Consider the following 8,493-nt stretch of genomic DNA (forward strand, 5'->3'; position numbering starts at 1 on the left):
GTTTATACTTGTGCTAAGTAACTTTGTGATATTGGTAGCCATGGGTCTGTTCTTTGGTGCCTAGCTGGCTGTCTTTGAGCTTTCTCCAGAACCTTAAAGATGTTTTAAGGCTACTAACTAGAAGATAATCATTTTTTTAGTCAAGTACTCAGTAAATGTTATGACAAAACATAGTTGTCTAGTTAAAGAACTTAACAGGTAAACCTTCAGCCCAGAGGTTTATCAGCCACTTCCACAAGGTGGAGGTATGAGTTCATTAGGTTCTCAGTGAGAACACTTCCCTGAGGTGTAAGTTTATTTCAAGTCGCATTCAATATTCTGGGTGACTAAGGCTCACCATCTCCATTATTCTTCATCTCTCTTCAGAACATCTCCCTAGAGAGCATCAGGCCATATCTTAGTTTGACATTGATTTGCTATATGAAGGTCTGGAACCATCTTATGCAACTGTAGAAGGCTGGGAATGAGGTAAAGTTCAAAATAACCGTGAGTTACACAGTTGTGTAATAACAAGGAGTGTAGGAATAACTCCAAAGTCTACAACACAGTGAGGGACTAATATTGTTACATTTTAAATGTAAGTTTTTCTTTTGTCTTACTATTGTAAATAATGATGACATTAAAATTAGTATTTTATGTAACATTTAGAATCAGATTGTGTAGGCTTAATTCCATAAATAGGAGTGTGCCTCATAATACAAATAAAATATAATCCTTGGAATATTTGTCACAATATTACATGGTTCCATTTTTAAAAAAGTAACCACTTGAAATGAATGAATCCAATAAGGGTGATCACTATAACTGCTTTTAGTGGAAGAGGTTCAGCTTACATTAGGAAGAAAAATACAATATTAACCCGTACATTTTGCACGTGTTTGATGTTGTCTAAAGATACTGAGGAAGTATACAGACTTTTAAGATAAAATTTTTGTTGACCTAAAGCGTCCACTATATTTGAAGAAACAAGATTAAACACATAACAATTAAAGGTACAAAGTCAACTGTACTGAAAGCCTGACATCATTGATCTCACTGAGGAACCTCCAAGGACAGTGGATAAGTGAAAGTTCAGAGTGATTTGGTGAATTATAGGGAAGAGGGATTTGGTTGAATAGGTAGATTAAAAAAAAGAGCTTGCAAGGAGTTCCGGAAGATGGCGGCGTAGGAGGACGCTGGTCTCACCGCGCGTCCTGCTGATCGCTTAGATTCCACCTACACCTGCCTAAAGAACCCAGAACACCGCCAGAGGATTAGCAGAACGGAGTCTCCGGAGCCAAGCGCAGACGAGAGGCCCACGGAAGAGGGTAGGAAGGGCGGCGAGGCGGTGCGCGCTCCACGGACTGGCGGGAGGGAGCCGGGGTGGAGGGGCGGCTCGCCGGCCAAGCAGAGCCCCCGAGTCGGGCTGGCAAAAGCGGAGGGGCCGGACGGACTGTGTTCCGACAGCAAGCGCGACTTAGTGTCTGGGAGGTCATAAGTTAACAGCTCTGCTCGGAAAGCGGGAAGGCTGGAGGACAAAGGGAGGGAGAGCTGCTGAGCCCCTGGACGGCAGAGCTCAGCTTGGCGGGGAACAAAGGCGCTCGCCAGTGCCATCTCCCCCGCCCATCCCCCAGCCAAAATCCCAAAGAGAACCAGTTCCTGCCAGGGAACTTGCTCGCTCCGCGCAAACACCCAACTCTGTGCTTCTGCGGAGCCAAACCTCCGGCAGTGGATCTGACTCCCTCCCGCTGCCACAGGGCCCCTCCTGAAGTGGATCACCTAAGGAGAAGCGAGCTAAGCCTGCCCCTCCCGCCCCGTGCACCTTGCCTACCCACCCCAGCTAATACGCCAGCTCCCCAGCACCACAAGCCTGGCAGTGTGCAAGTAGACCAGACGGGCCACACCACCCCACAGTGAATCCCGCCCCTAGGAGAGGGGAAGAGAAGGCACACACCAGTCTGACTGTGGCCCCAGCGGTGGGCTGGGGGCAGACATCAGGTCGGACTGCGGCCCCGCCCACCAACTCCAGTTATACACCACAGCACAGGGGAAGTGCCCTGCAGGTCCTCACCGCTCCAGGGACTATCCAAAATGACCAAACGGAAGAATTCCCCTCAGAAGAATCTCCAGGAAATAACAACAGCTAATGAACTGATCAAAAAGGATTTAAATAATATAACAGAAAGTGAATTTAGAATAATAGTCATAAAATTAATCGCTGGGCTTGAAAACAGTATACAGGACAGCAGAGAATCTCTTGCTACAGAGATCAAGGGACTAAGGAACAGTCACGAGGAGCTGAAAAACGCTTTAAACGAAATGCAAAACAAAATGGAAACCACGACGGCTCGGATTGAAGAGGCAGAGGAGAGAATAGGTGAACTAGAAGATAAAGTTATGGAGAAAGAGGAAGCTGAAAGAAAGAGAGATAAAAAAATCCAGGAGTATGAGGGGAAAATTAGAGAACTAAGTGATACACTAAAAAGAAATAATATACGCATAATTGGTATCCCAGAGGAGGAAGAGAGAGGGAAAGGTGCTGAAGGGGTACTTGAAGAAATTATAGCTGAGAACTTCCCTGAACTGGGGAAGGAAAAAGGCATTGAAATCCAAGAGGCACAGAGAACTCCCTTCAGACGTAACTTGAATCGATCTTCTGCACGACATATCATAGTGAAACTGGCAAAATACAAGGATAAAGAGAAAATTCTGAAAGCAGCAAGGGATAAACGTGCCCTCACATATAAAGGGAGACCTATAAGACTCGTGACTGATCTCTCCTTTGAAACTTGGCAGGCCAGAAAGGCTTGGCACGATATCTTCAGTGTGCTAAACAGAAAAAATATGCAGCCGAGAATCCTTTATCCAGCAAGTCTGTCATTTAGAATAGAAGGAGAGATAAAGGTCTTCCCAGACAAACAAAAACTGAAGGAATTTGTCACCACGAAACCAGCCCTACAAGAGATCCTAAGGGGGATCCTGTGAGACAAAGTACCAGAGTCATCATTACAAGCATAAAACATACAGACATCACAATGACTCTAAACCTGTATCTTTCTATAATAACACTGAATGTAAATGGATTAAATGTGCCAACCAAAAGACATAGGGTATCAGAATGGATAAAAAAACAAGACCCATCTATTTGCTGTCTACAAGAGACTCATTTTAGATCTGAGGACACCTTTAGATTGAGAGTGAGGGGATGGAGAACTATTTATCATGCTACTGGAAGCCAAAAGAAAGCTGGAGTAGCCATACTTATATCAGACAAACTAGACTTTAAATTAAAGGCTGTAACAAGAGATGAAGAAGGGCATTATATAATAATTACAGGGTCTATCCATCAGGAAGAGCTAACAATTATAAATGTCTATGCGCCAAATACCGGAGCCCCCAGATATATAAAACAGTTACTCATAAACATAAGCAACCTTATTGATAAGAATGTGGTCATTGCAGGGGACTTTAACACCCCACTTACAGAAATGGAGAGATCATCTAGACACACAGTCAATAAAGGAACAAGGGCCCTGAATGATACATTGGATCAGATGGACTTGACAGATATATTTAGAACTCTGCATCCCAAAGCAACAGAATATACTTTCTTCTCGAGTGCACATGGAACATTCTCCAAGATAGATCAGATACTGGGTCACAAAACAGCCCTTCATAAGTTTACAAGAATTGAAATTATACCATGCATACTTTCAGACCACAATGCTATGAAGCTTGAAATCAACCACAGGAAAAAGTCTGGAAAACCTCCAAAAGCATGGAGGTTAAAGAACACCCTACTAACGAATGAGTGGGTCAACCAGGCAATTAGAGAAGAAATTAAAAAATATATGGAAACAAACGAAAATGAAAATACAACAATCCAAACGCTTTGGGACGCAGCGAAGGCAGTCCTGAGAGGAAAATACATTGCAATCCAGGCCTATCTCAAGAAACAAGAAAAATCCCAAATACAAAATCTAACAGCACACCTAAAGGAAATAGAAGCAGAACAGCAAAGGCAGCCTAAACCCAGCAGAAGAAGAGAAATCATAAAGATCAGAGCAGAAATAAACAATATAGAATCTAAAAAAACTGTAGAGCAGATCAACGAAACCAAGAGTTGGTTTTTTGAAAAAATAAACAAAATTGACAAACCTCTAGCCAGGCTTCTCAAAAAGAAAAGGGAGATGACCCAAATAGATAAAATCATGAATGAAAATGGAATGATTACAACCAATCCCTCAGAGATACAAACAATTATCAGGGAATACTATGAAAAATTATATGCCAACAAATTGGACAACCTTGAAGAAATGGACAAATTCCTAAACACCCACACTCTTCCAAAACTCAATCAGGAGGAAATAGAAAGCTTGAACAGACCCATAACCAGCGAAGAAATTGAATCGGTTATCAAAAATCTCCCAACAAATAAGAGTCCAGGACCAGATGGCTTCCCAGGGGAGTTCTACCAGACGTTTAAAGCAGAGATAATACCTATCCTTCTCAAGCTATTCCAAGAAATAGAAAGGGAAGGAAAACTTCCAGACTCATTCTATGAAGCCAGTATTACTTTGATTCCTAAACCAGACAGAGACCCAGTAAAAAAAAGAGAACTACAGGGGCGCCTGGGTGGCGCAGTCGGTTAAGCGTCCGACTTCAGCCAGGTCACGATCTCGCGGTCCGTGAGTTCGAGCCCCGCGTCGGGCTCTGGGCTGATGGCTCGGAGCCTGGAGCCTGTTTCCGATTCTGTGTCTCCCTCTCTCTCTGCCCCTCCCCCGTTCATGCTCTGTCTCTCTCTGTCCCAAAAATAAATAAAAAACGTTGAAAAAAAAAATTAAAAAAAAAAAAAAAGAGAGAACTACAGGCCAATATCTCTGATGAATATGGATGCAAAAATTCTCAATAAGATACTAGCAAATCGAATTCAACAGCATATAAAAAGAATTATTCACCATGATCAAGTGGGATTCATTCCTGGGATGCAGGGCTGGTTCAACATTCGCAAATCGATCAACGTGATACATCACATTAACAAAAAAAAAGAGAAGAACCATATGATCCTGTCAATCGATGCAGAAAAGGCCTTTGACAAAATCCAGCACCCTTTCTTAATAAAAACCCTTGAGAAAGTCGGGATAGAAGGAACATACTTAAAGATCATAAAAGCCATTTATGAAAAGCCCACAGCTAACATCATCCTCAATGGGGAAAAACTGAGAGCTTTTTCCCTGAGATCAGGAACACGACAGGGATGCCCACTCTCACCGCTGTTGTTTAATATAGTGCTGGAAGTTCTAGCATCAGCAATCAGACAACAAAAGGAAATCAAAGGCATCCAAATTGGCAAAGATGAAGTCAAGCTTTCGCTTTTTGCAGATGACATGATATTATACATGGAAAATCCGATAGACTCCACCAAAAGTCTGCTAGAACTGATACATGAATTCAGCAAAGTTGCAGGATACAAAATCAATGTACAGAAATCAGTTGCATTCTTATACACTAACAATGAAGCAACAGAAAGACAAATAAAGAAACTGATCCCATTCACAATTGCACCAAGAAGCATAAAATACCTAGGAATAAATCTAACCAAAGATGTAAAAGATCTGTATGCTGAAAACTATAGAAAGCTTATGAAGGTAATTGAAGAAGGTATAAAGAAATGGAAAGACATTCCCTGCTCATGGATTGGAAGAATAAATATTGTCAAAATGTCAATACTACCCAAAGCTATCTACACATTCAGTGCAATCCCAATCAAAATTGCACCAGCATTCTTCTCGAAACTAGAACAAGCAATCCTAAAATTCATATGGAACCACAAAAGGCCCCGAATAGCCAAAGTAATTTTGAAGAAGAAGACCAAAGCAGGAGGCATCACAATCCCAGACTTTAGCCTCTACTACAAAGCTTTCATCATCAAGACAGCATGGTATTGGCATAAAAACAGACACATAGACCAATGGAATCGAATAGAAACCCCAGAACTAGACCCACAAACGTATGGCCAACTCATTTTTGACAAAGCAGGAAAGAACATCCAATGGAAAAAAGACAGTCTCTTTAACAAATGGTGCTGGGAGAACTGGACAGCAACATGCAGAAGGTTGAAACTAGACCACTTCTCACACCATTCACAAAAATAAACTCAAAATGGATCAAGGACCTGAATGTGAGACAGGAAACCATCAAAACCTTAGAGGAGAAAGCAGGAAAAGACCTCTCTGAACTCAGCCGTAGCAATCTCTTACTCGGCACATCCCCAAAGGCAAGGGAATTAAAAGCAAAAGTGAATTACTGGGACCTTATGAAGATAAAAAGCTTCTGCACAGCAAAGGAAACAACCAACAAAACTAAAAGGCAACCAACGGAATGGGAAAAGATATTTGCAAATGACACATCGGACAAAGGGCTAGTATCCAAAATCTATAAAGAGCTCATCAAACTCCACACCCGAAAAACAAATAACCCAGTGAAGAAATGGGCAGAAAACATGAATAGACACTTCTCTAAAGAAGACATCCGGATGGCCAACAGGCACACGAAAAGATGTTCAACGTCGCTCCTCATCAGGGAAATACAAATCAAAACCACACTCAGATACCACCTCACGCCAGTCAGAGTGGCCAAAATGAAGAAATCAGGAGACTATAGATGCTGGAGAGGATGTGGACGGGAACCCTCTTGCACTGTTGGTGGGAATGCAAATTGGTGCAGCCGCTCTGGAAAGCAGTGTGGAGGTTCCTCAGAAAATTAAAAATAGACCTACCCTATGACCCAGCAATAGCACTGCTAGGAATTTATCCAAGGGATACAGGAGTACTGATGCATAGGGGCACTTGTACCCCAATGTTTATAGCAGCACTCTCAACAATAGCCAAATTATGGAAAGAGCCTAAATGTCCATCAACTGATGAATGGATAAAGAAATTGTGGTTTATATACACAATGGAATACTACGTGGCAATGAGAAAAAATGAAACATGGCGTTTTGTAGCAGCGTGGATGGAACTGGAGAGTGTGATGCTAAGTGAAATAAGCCATACAGAGAAAGACAGATACCATATGGTTTCACTCTTATGTGGATCCTGAGAAACGTAACAGAAACCCATGGGGGAGGGGAAGGGAAAAAAAAAAAAAAAAAGAGGTTAGAGTGGGAGAGAGCCAAAGCATAAGAGACTGTTAAAAACTGAGAACAAACTGAGGGTTGATGGGGGGTGGGAGGGAGGGCAGGGTGGGTGATGGGTATTGAGGAGGGCACCTTTTGGGATGAGCACTGGGTGTTGTATGGAAACCAATTTGACAGTAAATTTCATATATTAAAAAATAAAAAATAAATAAATTAAAAAAAAAAAAGAGCTTGCAAAGAGGAAATCATGCAGAAGACAAATAAATGTAGTGTGCTATGGTTGGGAAGGGGGTATTGTGCAGCGAATGACCAAATTAAAGATTATTTTAAAATTTTTGTTAGAATTTACCTTGATGTATTGGAAAGGAGCAATTGTAGATTTTAAGCAGTGTAATGATTTGATTTTAAAGGGGGTGGTGAGGCACCTGGCTGGCTCTGTTGGTAGAGCATGCAACTCTTGATCTTGGGATCATGAGTTCAAGTCCCACATTGGGTGCAGACATTATTTAAAAATTAAAAAGAAAAAAAAATTAATTAAAAACTAAAAACAAAGGGGATGGAAAGGGGAACTAGGGAAACTTTGTCAGTGTTAGTAGATTGGAAGGAATCTTGAACAGAAGCTAAAATGTTGCCCAGTCTGCATAAGTATTAAGGTTTAGACAATCTGGGATAGAATCTTACTATTACACTGGAGGTGTAAACATTCTTGATTAGTTTGTTTTTATTTTAGAGATGAGAAAACGTTTTTAGATGTAAAATTACTTGCCCAAAATCACATGGAGTGAATAGGGTTGGGAGTAAGTGGGAGGAAAAAATGGAACTGGTAAGTACCAGGAAGGTGAAAGGTAGAAAAACCAGAGTATCTGTGGTTTAGAACTTTGTATCCCACCCAGGGGTCTCTTTTGCAAAGTCACTAAGGTCCACAAACTTTGACTTGTCTTCCTGGTGTTGTGGAGGTATGAGAGGAGACAGTCCTTACAACCAGGTCCAGGTTTTGAGTCCTATTCTCCACAAAATTTCCTCCCTTTTTAGAAAACATGTTGGTTTTTTTTGTTTTTTGTTTTTTTTCCATGATAAGCCTTTCATTTTTCTCACAGGCCCAAGAAAACCGATCTCAGTAGACTGAAGCTCTGCCTGGAATATTTCTGGTTGTTCATGAGGAGGTAGGAGGGGATTAAGGTGGTGAGGTGGGGAGTAGTACTTTTTCCTTGAGCTCAAAGCTACTGAGGTACCTGGGGAGGATCAGAATATATCATTCTCTAACTTGGTCTTTCTCTAGTTTTCAATTCGTAGAAACATAGGCCCCCTTTGTATGCAGTTTTCTATTCCTCTTTCAAACAAATTTTGAAAAGAAATATTTCTTCTGTGTCAACAGG

Source organism: Neofelis nebulosa, chromosome 1 (genome assembly GCF_028018385.1).
Source record: "Neofelis nebulosa isolate mNeoNeb1 chromosome 1, mNeoNeb1.pri, whole genome shotgun sequence".
NCBI classification, from domain to species: Eukaryota; Metazoa; Chordata; class Mammalia; order Carnivora; family Felidae; genus Neofelis; species Neofelis nebulosa.